This window comes from Nycticebus coucang, chromosome X (assembly GCF_027406575.1).
Source record: "Nycticebus coucang isolate mNycCou1 chromosome X, mNycCou1.pri, whole genome shotgun sequence".
NCBI classification, from domain to species: domain Eukaryota; kingdom Metazoa; phylum Chordata; class Mammalia; order Primates; family Lorisidae; genus Nycticebus; species Nycticebus coucang.
In genome coordinates this window covers 37007282-37023670 of record NC_069804.1, presented here as the reverse complement: position 1 = coordinate 37023670, position 16389 = coordinate 37007282, and positions in this window count along the sequence as shown.

Here is a 16389-nt window from a genome sequence, read left to right as displayed (position 1 = left end):
GTTAAACCAGGATGCCAGGTAATTGGGATAAGATTTCCACACCAGGCTTTTGAATCTCAACTCTGGAGGTCTGACCCCTGATAACCATACCCTCAGGCTCATCTCTCACTGTACCCAAATTAACTTAAATTTGATAAGCATAGAAGGAATTTCAACTTCTCAAAGCCTCAAATGTCCTTGCATCAGGGCTATTACACTTGAAAGTCTCATATGGATTCTCTAAAACACTCATCTATTAATTCTTTCCTGTACTTATCATTTAAGTATTAGAAGATTTCCCACTGATATAATGTCAGAATTGCTGCTCTAATCAGTTAAAATTATAAGGGAGGGTCCGAGGCTTGTTTATCCGAGCATAGAACTATTAATATGATTGTTACTAAAAAAAAAAAAAAAAATGCTCAATTAAGGTTTGAAGAATAAAAAAAGACAGCAAGTATGGAATCAACATTATTGAGATTTATATCTCATATATTCATTGTATAAAACAACACATAAAAGAGTACAGGTAAAGGAAAATGGCAATCCTCTTTTATTTTCTATTTTTTATACCATTTTTAAACCAGAGTTCTTAGCAATAACATGTTACCTTATTTCAGACAACAATATAGGTAAATGATTTTCCAATTTGTCTTACAGAATAACAAAGCTCTTACTATTAAAGGTTATAAAAAACAAAATAATTGTGTAAATTATCATTAGAAACGAAGATTTTAAATACAAGTATCTGACAAAAAGTAACTTCTGAATAATGCAACCATCAAAAACTAAAAGGATAAACTGTCAAGTTACATATACAAAATATGAACATACAGATGATAAATACTGTTTTCCCTGAACTCCACCCTGGACCTACATTTTTTGAACACTAACTGCCCTCTTCAAAACATGAAGAAGGTGTCCCTGACTTCACTAGGCGTGGGAGATGCTGTCAGACACGGCACGGGAACTCACAGTGGGCATGTAGAGGCAGCTTGAGCCCTCTCTTCTTCATCTTGCAGAGCATCTTCATACTGGGATGGGTAAGACCTTAGGTCAGTCCCATGAACCTTGGCCAGATACTCCAGGATGGCCATCTTCCTGGTTTCAGCATGGGCTCTTGGGCCCCACAGGAATTCATATCGTGCAGGATCAGTGTTGGCCACCTGGCGGTACTCCAGGTACTTTTCCTTCACCAAATGTTGGGTGATGAACTCCTTGGGATCCCCATAGATGAAGTGATTCTGCCCAGCATGTATTTCTGATATATTCAGCACTCTCCAGACTTCCTCTTCAGAGACACAGTTGTCATTCATGAAGATCACACCCAGCATAAGGATCAGCAGGCCGGTCTTGGGAAAACCCACTGGAGGACACAACATCCCATCAAAAGTGAGACCCAGCTTGATGAAGATGCCATAGAAGTGGCGGATGGTGTCCACTTCCTTCACATCAAGGCCAAAGATCATCTCCATGCGCTCAGAGGCTCTCAGGAAGATCTCAGGGAAGTGCTCTTCATCCTCGTTGATGATAATCGTCAATATATCTGCCTTTCTTACTAGCTCTTTCATTCGATATTTCATCAGCAGGAAATTCACCAGAAAAGCCACTTTGTTGTTTAGAGCATCACTGGGCACATTCTTGGGGTTTGCTGTAGCTTCTGAGGTCCTCAGACTCTTTTTCTCTTCTTCGCTACCAGAGCCTTCATCAGGTTTGCTTGATGAGGTGGCAGTGATGTCACCTGCACAAGAGCAGAAACTCTGAGGACCCTCAGGAGCACTCAGCGTCTTGGCATCAGGAGCCTCCTGCAGGTTGTCTGGCCTCGGCAGGGGAGAGGAGGAGGACAAGGTCTCCTCCACAGTCTTGGAGACCTGTGCACTCTCCAGGCCTTGGGTCTCACTCTGGGTCTGAAGGTGCTGATCAGGTGTGCACTGTGCACTCTTCTGATCCCGAGGCATCATGGCTCTTGCTGGTGGCAGAGGCAGGAGTGAGCAAAGGAAGGTGGATATTGCAGGGTCACTGCCTAAGGGAGAGAGGGAAGATGTGAGTGTCCTCAGTTGGTAAATCAACTGTAGTGTCTCTCATGGAAGCTACTGCCAATGGAATTTTCCTGACAACAGTGTTATAGGGTCTCACAGGTCGCTAGTGTCATGTCTGTGTCTCCCAGGAACCTGAAGAGGGGAGTGAGAATCTTCCTAGGGTGCAGCCAAGCAACCCAACACCAGATATTCAGGCTCACAGCAGACAGCTGTTATTTGGCTCTGTAGAGCCACCTCTGTTCTGAGGAAGGTAGTGCTATCAGTTTAGGACTAGAAGTGCCACTAATGTGGCTTCCACTAGTGCCATTAATGTGGCTTCCACTAGGGCCTATGTCACCTCTCCTGTTCTAATATGAGGCTACCCACCCCAGAACAAGTCACATCACCTAGCACAACTGAGGAGAAAGTGTGGAGGTCCCTCCTCCAGCGACCCACGCTGTGGTTTCCCAGGGCTGACAGTAGGAGCCAGATTCCACGCAAGCCACTATACTAGTGTGTTAGTCCCCTCAGTTCTCACTCAGGTTCCTTACATGAAATCCAGGCAGGCCCAAGGATTCTTTCTTTTTTTCTAACTTAATTTTCTCCCCTGCCTCTATCTTCTTGTGACTCTGGAGAAGGCAGTGAGGTGTAACTCCACCTAACAGGCTTATACTCTCTCAAGGCTGACAAAAAAGCAGTGCTGAAATTTCATGATCCCTATTTGTCTGGGATGTACAGCCCCTCAATTTTCTTTTAGGCTCTTTGACATGGCTAGGGGTGGGGCCTTAATACTCTTAACTAATGCAGTAGTTCTCAACCTGTTGAGAACAAATGACCTTTTCACAGGGGTCACCTAATATCAGATATTTACATTATGATTCATAACAGTAGCAAAAATTACAGTTATGAAGTAGCAACGAAAATAATTGTATGGTTGAGGGTCACCACAACATGAGGAACTATATTAAAGGGTCGTGGCATTAGGAAGGTTGAGAACCACTGACTAATGCCACAAACTGCGCCTTCATGAACACCTCATCTTCTGGAGTCACCTGAGAAGGGTGTGAATTAGGACACTGCCCATCCACACCTATTGCTGCTTCATGGTGCTAACAACAAGGGCAAGACACTATGGGAGTCACCATGCTCTGGTGTAGGTGGATCTGGTGAATATTATTTGGAGTCCTTCCTGTGACTCTTAACAGGCTCTGACCTCCTTTGTCTGCTGACCTGATGTGACATGGGCACACAGAACAAGGACCCTTAAGCAGGAAGGGAGGGGGCAACTTGTCCTGGCATTCCTGCCCCGGGATCCCTGGAGGTGATGAGTTACCAGGGCTCTTTGGTGACAATATATCCTAGAGTGGACTCCTTTCAGTCCTTTTCTGTCTCCATAGAGACCCCTGTCCCTTCCTGCACACCCCATCCACTGTGTGTTTGAAGCTGCTGCCATCAGACCACCACCTCCCTGGGACCTCAGTGTCCAAAGTGAACTGGTGAGATGTCTGACCACCCTCATCTGCAGCCTCCCTGAGGGTGTGCCTATAGAGTCAGAATAGGTGTTACGAGGTGTCACCTATGATCTATGTTGCGGGCATAATGCAGCCACCCACCAACCCTTTACCCCTGGTCGTTCTCGTCTCTTCCTAAGACAAAGACACACAGGGTCTGGCTAGTCCCACTCTCTAGAATTTTGCCCTGAATGATCCTAACCTGACAGACAGCTGTGCAATGTGACCTCCCAACAGCTCCATATAAAAGTGGTCTCTGATATGCAGAGGCCATCTTTGCACTGCCCAGGTGGTCACCCTCCCCTTTCAATAAAGCTGACCTAAACTTCTCTCCTTCTGCGATTTTGTCTCTGGGCACAATTGTTTACACCTTTTGTATAATGCCAAGACTAGGACCTGGTTGCTAGGGTCTGGCTGAGGATTAGCTGGCTGTGGCCTAACTGTATCTCACTGCCACCAGCCCTAGTCACCCCAGTTTTCTCAGACCTGATTCCAGTTGTGCCCAGACCTGATTCTGCTGACCTGCCCGTCAAGTGTCCTAGAGGATTTTGCCCCACCTGCTATTGAAATGTGAGTAAGATTTCTAAACAGCTTCAAACAGAACCCCACCGGGCTAAATTCTTTTACTTGCTCCGGGCTTCTTAGTTCCTTACATCCCCCATTTCTTTTCTTCCTTTGGTTCTTTTGTTCCTGCCTTAACTAGAGGGTTTTTGCCTAGTGCTATGGCTCCCTTCTGCCATCTGGCATCCCAGATCATCTCGGTTTTTCATTTTAGGCCCAGCTTCTTTACTTCCTTTACCACACTCAGAACCTATACATTTGTATGAGGAAGCCACACTACAGGTCCAAAACTTTTTTCTTAATACATCAGAGATACCCGGCTACCAATTCCACTCCATGTCTCATGGCGTTCACTCCTACGCAAAGGCCAGGGGCTAGCAGCTTATGCCATCACCTTCCCTCCCTCCACTATCAGGGAGACCAAACCTCTCCCCCTAGGAACTCCTTCCAAGAAAGCAGAACTCGGAGCCCTCATCCAAGACTTACAAATTGCTGGGAAAAAAACAACCACAACCAATATATACATAGGCTTATCACATCTTACGCCATCATGCTGCTATCTGGCCTGATACATGTTTTTTCATCACATCAGACTTCCCCATAACTAGTAGCCCTCAAATACACTAACTCCTTCAGGCAGCCCTGCAGCCTACCCCCGCTGTAATCATTCACTGTAAAGGCTACCGATCTCCATCTGACCATATCGCTCAGGGCAACAATTAGGCTGATTCCACAGCCCGTCCAGTTGCCCTTGCCCAGTCTGTCCCTAACCTTCTCTCCCACCTTTTCCTATCAATCATGCCCCAATACTCTTCAGAAGAAGTAGCTTAATATACCATAAAACACCTCCCTACACCACAGGGATGGTTCGTGAGAGAAAACTGACTTCTCCCTGCAGCCTAAACTACACAAATCCGTTCGCAACCCCCCACAATCTATTTCATGTAGCACTAAAACCCTTCAAGATCGTTTTGAACCTCTAATCTTGTGCCCTAATCTCCTTCTCTTCTAAAGAACATTTCCTCCTCCTTTACCATGTGCACCACCACCTCCCCACAGGGAGGTCTCACCTCTTCCCTCTTCCAACTACATCAGGCTGGAGTCTACATCTCAGGACAAGACAGGCAAATAGATTACACCCACGTGCTCCCTGTAAAAAAGATGAAAATCCTTCTCACTCTTGTGCACCCTTTTTCTGGGTGGATGGAAGCCTTCCCTCTCACTTCAGCAAAGGCCTGAGACACAGTCAGATTTCTCAGTCCAGATTTCGCTGACAGAAATTACTCCCTGATCTGGCATGCCCACTTCATTCAGTCCAACAATGGCCCGCTTTCACATCTCAAATAATCCGAGAGGCGTGTAACCTCCCAGGTATTGCTTGGATTCTTTGCTTTCCATACCACCCTCAATCCTCTGGAGAGGTAGAGAAAGCTAACCATCTCCTAAAATTACACCCAACTAAACTTACAACTGAACTTCACCTCTCTTGGCATCAACTTCTCCTCCTAGCTTTAATCCCCTTACCAGTTCTACCCAGAAAAGCATCTCTTCTAAGCCCTTTTGAACTGCTGTATTACTCCCCTTTTCTGCTAGGAATCCTGACAAGCCTTCCTCACCAGTTGGGGACGATGTCCCAACTCTTAACACATTAAGAAATCTTCTCCATGTGGCTCAAAGGAGAAGGGCACCAGCCCCATATACCAGAGGTGGTGGGTTCAAACCCAGCCCTGGCCAAAAACTGCAAAAAAAAAAAAAAAAAGAAATTAAACAGAAACCTCCTCCAGGCTCAGTACCTGTAGCTCAGTGGCTAAAGTGCCAGGCACATACAGCAAAGCTGGCGGGTTCAAATCCAGCCTGGGCCTGCCGAACAACAATGACAACTACAACCCGCTGTGGCGGGCGCCTGTAGTCCCAGCTACTTGGGAGGCTGAGGCAAGAGAATGGCTTGAGCCCAAGAGTTGGAGGTTGCTGTGAGGTGTGATGCCACAGCAGTCTGCCCAGGGTGACAGCTTGAGACTCTGTCTCAAAATAGAAAAAAAACAAAAAAACAAATCTTCTCCAGAAGTATGCTGACCTCACCTTACCCACAATGCCACTCAGGAGAAACAACATCCTCACTTATAACTGAGGACAAAATTCTCTTATAAACTCACCCAGTGCCACAAAGGGGCTCTAATCATCATGGAAAGGGCCATATATTGTCCTTCTTACTACCCCTACCGCCGTTAAAATAACCAAGTTACCCCAAATCTGGTTTCACATGTCAAAAATAAAACCTTCCCCACCCCAATGGTCCAATACGATTCCACTTTAACAGGTCCAACCTCCCTCACACTCCAGATAATCCCCGAGGAACCAGGAACCACGATAATGCATCTTCTTCACCCTCTCCAGAGCCCCTGTCTAGCCAGGTCATTTCCCTTTTTCATTTCCTGCCCCAGCACCTCTGAAGAGCAGTACTTGGATTCCTCTTGGAGGATTCCTCCAAGGATCCTTCCCCAATCACCCATGGGAAAACATCATAAGCTTTTTTTTTTTTTTTTTTTGCAGTTTTGGCCAAGGCTGGGTTTGAACCTGCCACCTCCGGCATATGGGGCCGGTGCCCTACTCCTTTGAGCAAGCTACAGGCGCCACCCCATAAGCCTTTTTGACCCAAACACCTCCTGTGCTCCCTCTCCCTCTTCTCTGCCCTCCAGTTCTACCCAGTTTTAGCAGGGCCCTCTTTACCCACTTATGTAAACACTTCCCTTACCTTAACCCACTCCATGCTCAAAAAGTCTCACCTTCCTTGGCATCTAGTTGCTGGATCTATTTACCTATTCCCACTACCTCTTTTTCAGCTATACCCGTCTTGCTTCGAACTTCGGCTTCTACATTTACATCCTTAACGTAACGTATTCTGTTTATAAAGGGAGAGCTTTCTATTTTCGCTCAATCACCTGATATATTTCATTCCCCAGTGAATATCAAAGAGAGGCGAACAACCTCTAGGCAGTGTACCCAAGACTTAGAATCCCTAAACTCCCCACAAAGGGCTATGGAGGGGCCCATAGGCAAGGTAATCTCTCTTCCCTCCTAGGGTCCCCTCTACATCCAAAGAGTCCAGCCCCAAGGGAGCCCAGTAGGAACTCTCAGCCCAGTATTAGATAACATCACTCTTTCCATTCCCCCTTCCCTTTCAACCCTATGTGGAGCTATCCCAGGCTTCATCCAGCCAGGCTACTATAGTTTTCCCCCACTCTCTCTGGGCCCCACACCCAAAATCGGTACTCCCTTTTCTGTCAGAGCAGGCCCTCAGTCTATTCTTCACTTCTTCTGTGGATTAAAAGCTCTGGGGAAACTCAGATCTCTTGCCCCTTTATCCACATACCCACTGACAACCTCACTTATCACTAGATCAAACTGAGTTTCACCTTTCCCCTGAGACACACTCTATTACCACCCCGAATGTCCACTGAGCTGGCCAAAGGCCTCTAGGAACTCTCTGATCAGTTACAACTCATACAAGATTAGATGGATTCCCTAGCAACAGTAGTTATCCAAAATCATAGAGGCTTATATCTACTCATTGCTAGGGAAGGGGGCCTTTTCACTTTCTAATAGAAGGCATGCTGTTTCTACACCAAGTCTGTTCTGGTCTGAGAAGGCATCACCTGGCTCTGGGAACAACCTAACCAGCTGTGATCTCAAAATATGACCTTGGTTCGACAGCTTGTAGGGACACTGGATTCTATTCCCTTTAGGCCCCCTTGAGGCAATCCTCTGTTATTAACCCTTGCTCCCTGTGTCATCCAATTTCTGGCCTCATTTATTCAAGACAAGGTAAAAAAGGTGTCAGCTGCAATTGCAATCCAATTCCTACTACTCTCCAAACCCTCTCCCAATGTATCCCTAAGCCACGCAGACCTGCCACCACCCAACTCATCTCACTGAGGACAACTACTACCCTATACAGCCAGAAACAGTTTATGGAGACAAACCATCAAGCCTATCACCTGTTTTATGAACAGTCAGGAATATTGGATGGACTAATATACACAAACCTTTTCCCCCTCCTCCTCATCTCCTCCTAAAAATAAAAAAAAAAAAAGACACAAAGGATCTGGCCAGCTTCACTGCCCAGAAGTTTGTACCAAAGGACCCTAACCTGACTGGGAACCTGTGGGATGTGCCCACCCACCAAGGCCCCATATAAAAGTGGTCTCTAACTGCCTCTGGGTGTAGGGGCTATCTTCCCACTGCCCAGGCAGGTCACCATAAAGCTGACCTAAATTTCTCTACTACTACAGTTTTGTCTCTGGGTGCAACTGTTTACAACTTTCAATCTATACTTTAGCTGAATGGTCAACACTTTGCTGAATTACAGTCTACCCCTCTGATTCATGCCATTGTGCGAGACTTCTTCCCTCTGTTGTCCTGATGATATCTCCTCATGCTAAAGAGTCCTGTTCCTATGGCCCCTGAGGAGTGATGAAGGGGACATCACATCCAACCATTTCAATCTCATGTTTCGCTAGTGTGATAGTGGGACATGGCTCTGTTGAGATCACATAGTTCTGGGGTGAGTATGGTCATTAGCATCACTTAGGCTTCTTCCCTTGAGCAGTACCAATATCTGGGACCTGATATCCTTCCCTCAGACCAAAATCCTTATCTCCTTGAGTTCACTGAGCAGAATATAAGAAAACACCTTAGCCTGACAGCCTTTTCCTAGGCCTCCCACAGCTGACAGCAGGGCTAAGCAAAGCTATTATTTCGCCCTCATCTTCTGGGATAGGGGCTTCATAGAGCCCTGACTCAGGGTCCCTGCTTTCATTGTTGCTTGGGCTTTATTCCCCATATAATGTTACCCCTTCTCAAAAAAGGGCTCAATCCTGGGGACGCCAAGGCAGAATGAGATATCACTAAGTCATAACTTCATGTCTTCACCTTGCCTCCTGGCACCCATTGCATATCTACCCCTATGTTGACATGAGGCTTCCATTCAGACCAAGACAGGTACCTCCCTGGGATACTTGAGGATGAAGGGAGAGTGTGGGATTCATATTCCCACCTTGGGCTTCCAAGGGATGAATGCAGAGGCATAGGGAAGCTTATGAAGATTTTACCTGTGTTGGAATATGTGTCCCTTTGATCATCATTCAATGTCCACACTTTGGCTCCAGACACTGTGGGAGATTCCACCCCTCTGCTGACCTGATGGTCCTTCTTACGCTAAAGATTCACTCCCCAAGGACCCACCACAGAGGATGTGAAGTGTCCTTCATCTAGGCTTATTTGCTTCTCCAAACTGACAACATTGGTGGACATTGTGGTGTTACCTTTGTTCTGGGGTGTGTATATCCTTCAGTCTTAAGTCAGGAATTCTTTAGGCACCCAGAGATCCCTACTCTGATGATCTCAATTCACTCTTTGGCACCAAGGCCAACACCTCCCTGAAACTTAAATGGATGGCTTGAAATTGTCTCAACTGTGGACTCCTCCTGCCAGATGACTTAAAGTGATGATTAAAGAGTCAGGATAGAATCCCATATGGACCCTGATAGCTGTTTCAGAATATGCAGTCAAGGTAGTCTTCTCTTGGGGTCTACACCTTGAATCCTTGCATAGACTGGGACTTATTCTGTGACTCACTATAAGGTCTCCTTCCCAGTGAACATCATGGAGGAGTGAGTGGGTGTCCCATCTGGTTATCTCTGTTTGGGCCTCTCAAGGGTTTCCTGTGATCAGTGGGTCCACGCTTTCATGTAGTGTTTTTTCCTTTTAGTCATAACTACATGACACCTGTCAAGGCCAGGGAATTATTTTGCTGACCTAGGTAATCTATTTAGATAAAATATTCTCTTACCTGATCCCTCAGAAGAAAATGAAGCATCTCCTAACCCTGATAATGCTATAATGCAGTGGTTCTCAACCTTCCTAATGCCACGACCCTTTAATGCAGTTCCTCATCTTGTGGTGACTCCCAACCATAAAATTATTTTCAAATAAATAATTACTTTCAAATAAATAATTTTATGGTTGGGGGTCACCACAACATGAGGAACTATATTAAAGGGCCGCAGCATTAGGAAGGTTGAGAACTACTGCTATAGTGGGTCTCCCAGAGGGGACAACGGGGTCAAGTCTCTATGGATCCACTCTCTCATCAGTCAGTTAGTCCCACAATCCTTCCATGGGGAACTCAGATGGATACTGGTTACTAGAGTACTCTCTGCAGTCAGCTATGTACAGCTACCTCATTCTAAGCAAGTTCTTATTTCTATGAGACACTCCAGAAAAAAAGAGAGGACAAACCTTATGAATGGGACATCCAGAACTGACAACAGGGCCCAGACACTGTGGCAAAACTTCTTTCTCACAATGGGGAAAATGACAAAATTCACTCAAGGTCCTCCACCAAACCACCTTTAAGGCGCAATAAATCTTCCTAAGCAGTCAATGAGTAGCTCTTCCTGATGCCCCTGTCCAGAGTGTCTGAGGGAAGACAGGCCTGGGAAGACGGGCCTGAGCTTAGTGGATGCATCACTGTTCTGTGGTCCGGGAACCCTTAAATTCTCACCCTGCTGTCTTTTCGCAACTAGTGGAAGGTGAAAGGACTTCTATTCCCGGGCAGTAAGGCCTTCACCTCAATCAGGTCCCAAGGAGTAACTGTGGGGCAGGTTCAGGCCGACAGGCTGGCCATGAAGGTGTTGGAATAGACCATGGGAAGGGGCTCTTATTTATAGGGACGCCTGTGACTTCTGGCAGGTGTTTATTTAGAAACTTACCTTGAATCTCGAAGCACCCGCGACTCCTCAGTCAGCTGACTTGAGTCTGCCCAGCGCAAGCCGCGTTGCTCGTGGTCCTCAGACAGGAAGAGGAAGTCAGGGGGCGTGACATCCGGCTAGCCTTGATTGGGGCCTCACTGGACTGGCTGGGGCGGGCCTCTCTGGACTGGCTTTATTTCCATAGAGGAGGTTGCTTAGGATCCTTACTCCCAGTGCTCACAATGACTTATGCCAGGCGTTCACTTTTTCCCTCTGCTGAGCTGAGGCTAGGCTCTCAGCCCCAGTTCCTCATGTTCCTGAGAACCTCACAGAGCAACTTAGGGGATGGCTCAGTTGGAAAGCCCTACCTCGGGCCTATTAGGGCTCAGGAGACACTCCATTCCCGCATGACCTTTACTCAGCCGTGTTGGTTTCCTCAGTCCTCCTTCATGAGGATCCTAATCTTGCCTCCTTTCTTATTGATTTTAGTCTTCCTGGGAAATACCAACTCGCAGCAATTTGTTTTTGTTTTTTTTGAGACGAAGTTTCACTATGTCGCCCTCGGTAGGGTGCTGTGGCGTCACTGCGTCACTGCTTGGGCTTAAGCGATTGTCTTGCCTCAGCCTCCCCAAGTAGCTGGGACAACAGGCGCCAACCACAATGCCCGGCTATTTTTTTTGCAGTTGTCATTGTTTATCTGGCCCAGCCAGGTTCAAACCCGCCAGCCTCGGTATATGTGGCTGGCACGGTAACCACTGTGCTACGGGCACTGAGCCAGCAAATCTTGACTAATTTACTCACTGCAAGCCTTGTAGGGTTTGGCTTGGGTCTCTGCCCCTGCCTTAACAAGACATGGGAAACTTGCAGTATAAGACAGGCAGGGACCAGGACAGATGGTGGTGCAGTAGAGAAAAACCTATTGATCTATTCTTTCTCTTCACCTGCCAGACTTATCTTATTATGCATCTTTCATTCTATTAAGTAGAGATATTTATTTTCTACAAGGAAGGGAGTAAGAATGGTTTGGTGAGAATGTATCTGATATTGTCTAGGAAAATGATTAAATGTGGTATGTATACTGTGGAATGCTATTCAGTTGGGAAAAAGGAAGAATGCTTTTTTTTTTTTTTTTTGAGACAGAGTCTCACTTTATCGCCCTTGGTAGAGTGCCATGGGGTCACAGCTCATAGCAACCTCCAACTCCTGGGCCTAGGCGATTCTCTGGCCTCAGCCTCCTGAGTAGCTGGGACTACAGGCTCCCACCACAATGCCCAGCTATTTTTGTTGTTGTTATTGTTGCTGTTTGGCCAGGGCCAGGTTCAAACCTGCCACCCTCAGCATATGGGGCTGGCGCCCTACCCACTGAGCCTCAGGCGCCACCCAGAATGCATGCCTCTTGCAGCAGTTGGGAAGCAGTCGAATATTATCTCTCTACCCTTTCCTACCCTTTATTTATTTTACAATTATTATTATTCAAATATACTTTCCAGTCCACTTTTTAATGTTGAGCAGGCTTGAATCAAGTCTTCTTTTCTTGGTGTCTTCTAACCTGTTTTCTTTTGTATCAAAAAGAACTACCTTCTTAATGTGCTGAGGCATTTCAAATCTATTTGTGTGGTTTGGATGAATTTACATCAGATGCTGATTAAATTTTCATGGTTTGGGGTGGAATTAGCTGCTAAACCTTGTAGATCCTGAAAAATTTTGAGAGTGGTTTTGGACTAGACTTTCAGTTTGCATTTTTTTATTAAAATTTTATGTTTCTATTATATCCATTTAGTAATTTCTGTTATACTAAATTTTGTGCAGTTCATTTAAGTATCCAAACTTAACAATGACAATATTCAACCATTAAATCTGAAATACCTAATTTCAAATAAAAAGTTTAGATTATTGTATATAAAAAAGAAGTAGTTAGCCGGGTGTTGTGGCGGGCACCTGTAATCCCAGCTACTCAGGAGGCTGAGGCAAGAGAATCGCCTATGCCCAAGAGCTGGAGGTTGCTGTGAGCTGTGATGTCGCAGCACTCTACAGAGGGCAACAAAGTGAGACTCTGTCTTAAAAAAAAAAAAGTAGCAAAATTAATCAAAATGTGCATCTAAACTACCAACAAGTTTTGCCATTGTAATGGTAGCAATGAAAAATCCTGGAGAGTGAGTGGCAATATAATCTGAAGGACTTTATCCATAGCTTTTTTAGAATTGTATTTCATTGCAAGAAGTATTCTAAAGCCTGGAAGAAGTGGTAGTTGGCTCAATGTCCAGTGACTATGATGGATAACAGCCCAGCTTCTGTAGTTTGAGCAGCATCATTTGTGTACCAGAAACAACATTGTCAGGATTGGTCTGTCTCCGTTAACTCCCTCTTGGGTGCTTGATAGCAAGAATCTTCATTGTCATCCAACCGATTACAGTAGACACCCACTGTAAGAGAATGACCAGGTTTCATGAAGCTGTGGTGGATAACAACAGTGTTGTACCACAAAACAGACACCATTAGCTTTTTTTGATGAATATTTGGTTTTGGATTGTGTTTTCACAATTCACCTTTATCCAACCTTTGGGCCAAACACTTGAAATTGTTAAAAAGAATACATTTTTTATCACACGAGATTGTCAAAAAGAATCCACTTTTCATCACGCATAACAAAACAGTATAGAAATGGTTTACCTTTATGTCATTATAGAAAAGGAAGGAAAACTTCAAGATGATTATTCTTCTAATGCTCCTTTAATTCATGTGGAACCTATCCATCCATTTTTTTTTTTTACCTTGCTGGTTTGTTTCAAGTGGTCCAATATTGTTGGAAGAATAATATCAAATCTTGTTTCAGATTTACTTAGACATTGAGATGGATATGCTTCCATTTCACCTCATCATTATCCTCTTCAGTCTCAGGTCACAAAAATGGTTCACTTTTGAGACTAAAATTATGAGAAGAAAACTTCTCATGCCATTCACAGACTGTCATTTAATAGCCCCATCCTTTACAAACATTTTCTTCATATATAGAGCTGTCTACGCTCCACTGGTTCCATGATGGAACTCATCTTTAAAAATAACACAATTTTTTGACTTATCCACAGTTTCACAAAAATTGGTCTGGGAAAAAAGAAAGATCAAAAGGCAAAAAGTGAGTTTGGTGGGCAGCGTCTGTGGCTCAGTGGGTAGGGCACCGGCCCCACATACCGAGGATGGCGGGTTCAAGCCCGGCCCCGGCCCAACTAAAACAACAACAACAAAATTAAAATAAAAAGCTGGGCGCTGTGGCAGGCACCTTTAGTCCTAGCTACTCGGGAGGCTGAAGCAAGAGGATCACCTAAGCCCAAGAGTTGGAGGTTGGTGTGAGCTGTGACGCCACAGCACTCTACCGAGGGTGATAAAGTGAGATTCTGTCTCTACAAAAAAAAAAAAAAAAGTAACTTTGGAAGAATGAGAAGGTACTGTTACAATAAGTAATAAATATATAAATAAATAAGCAAGAAGTGTCAAAGTGAAAATTAGAGATATCAACCATTGAACTTAGTACCTAAGAAAATCAGGTATTTTATACTTAATAAACTAAAATTGATAATAAAATCATTTTTCATAGGAATTTCAAGGAATTATCAGATGTGTAGCAGTACAATTATCCCTGTATACCTGACATGCAGCGTAATAATTCTTATTAGCTATAAGTAGAAGGTTGATCAGTTAGCATTTTTAAATCTGTGTTGTTCTTTTTTTTAATTTTCACATATATATGTGTTCATTAGGCTTCTGTGTTGTTGTTCTTTGGCAAGACCATTCTGGAGCTGAGGCTTCACGCTTCCATGTGGAGATATATAATATTTTTGTGTTGCTCTGTTTGGTAATCTTGATAATCACCGTTTTATCATGACCATTCTATATTTTTCATTAAGGCTTTTTATAATAGTAATTCTCTTACTCTTCTTCAGTTATTACCTGAAATTCTTCTTTAAGTAATAACCTCTTGCTTGCCATTTGCTTATTCTTCAAAAAAAGATTTTTTTATTGAGACAGAGTCTCAGTATGTCACCCTCAGTAGAGTGCAGTGGTGTCACAGCTCACAGCAACCTCCAACTCTTGGGCTGAAGCGATTCTCTTGCCTCAGCCTCCCAAGTAGCTGGGACTACAGGCGCTTGCCACAACTCCTGGCTATTTTCTGTTACAATTGTTATTGTTGTTTAGCAGGCCCAGGGCAGGTTCAAACCTGCCAGCCCAGTTTGTGTGGCCAGCACCCTAACCACTGAGCTACGGATGCCAAGCCAATTCGTCGAAAATGTTATTACTTACTTCTGGTGTTCTCTTGTAAAATTTAAATCTCTTCTCAACCTATACTTTATGCAATATTATTGAACTAATATCACTTATTTTTGTTTGTAATTAAAAATATATGACATAATCTGTCATATATACCTTTTTGAAGAATTATATGTTGAGTTTACAGTAAACAATTAATCAATTTTGCATTCACCATACCTCATACCTTCTACTTCTTTTGGCTTAATATTTGTTCTCTGGATTTTTTGATATTTTTGGATTTAAATATGTTATATTTTCAAGTCTTAATCTTCTATGCCTATAAATATACTTGTGATATCACTTGGGTGGTTTCCCTCAAGGGCTAGTATAGAGCATATTGATTGCACTCTTAGAATATTTGCAATATGTATCCATGAGTTGTAGCAGGTGCCTGTAGTTCTGCTACTTGGTAGGTTGAGGCAAGGGAATCGCTTTAGCCCAAGGGTTGGAGGTTGCTGTGAGCTATGACGCCACAACACTCTACCAAGGGCAACATAGTGAGACTCTGTCTCAAAAAAAAAAAAAAAAAAAAAGAATATTTGCAATATGGGTAAAACTACTAGGCATAGAAAATTATCTTAATAAAGCCGTGAAGAAGAGGATAAAGACATATTTTTCTTTAAGGAAGTTTCAGGGTCCAGGAGTATTTTCCTTTATTTTCTTCTGGCTATTACAAATGAAAGGGCCATGAATATATCTAACTGCTAGTGACAAACTTAAGTTTTCTTTAAAAATGCAAGGACAGGGCCGCGCCTGTGGCTCAGTGAGTAGGGCGCCGGCCCCATATGCCGAGGGTGGCGGGTTCAAACCCAGCCCCGGCCAAACTGCAACAAAAAATAGCCGGGCGTTGTGGCGGGCGCCTGTAGTCCCAGCTGCTCGGGAGGCTGAGGCAAGAGAATCACCTAAATCCAAGAGCTGGAGGTTGCTGTGAGCTGTGATGCCACAGCACGCTACCAAGGGCAACAAAGTGAGACTCTGTCTCAAAAAAAAAAAAAAAGGAAGCTTATATATTAATATTGAAAAACAGAAAAAAATGCCTTCTATTCCCATTTCTATTCCTTATTTTCATGAAGGTAGTACGTCAGAATGTAATGGGAAACAGAAGTAGTAAAAGAGATATGAATCAAATACAGGAAACACGGCTACTATCCATAAATGTGAGCGGAATGTATATAAGCCAAATCTACTTAAGAAAAACTGCTAAAGAGATAAAATCATTTTTAAGGTTTTTGGGTGTAATATCAATAGATAAATGCTCTTTATTTC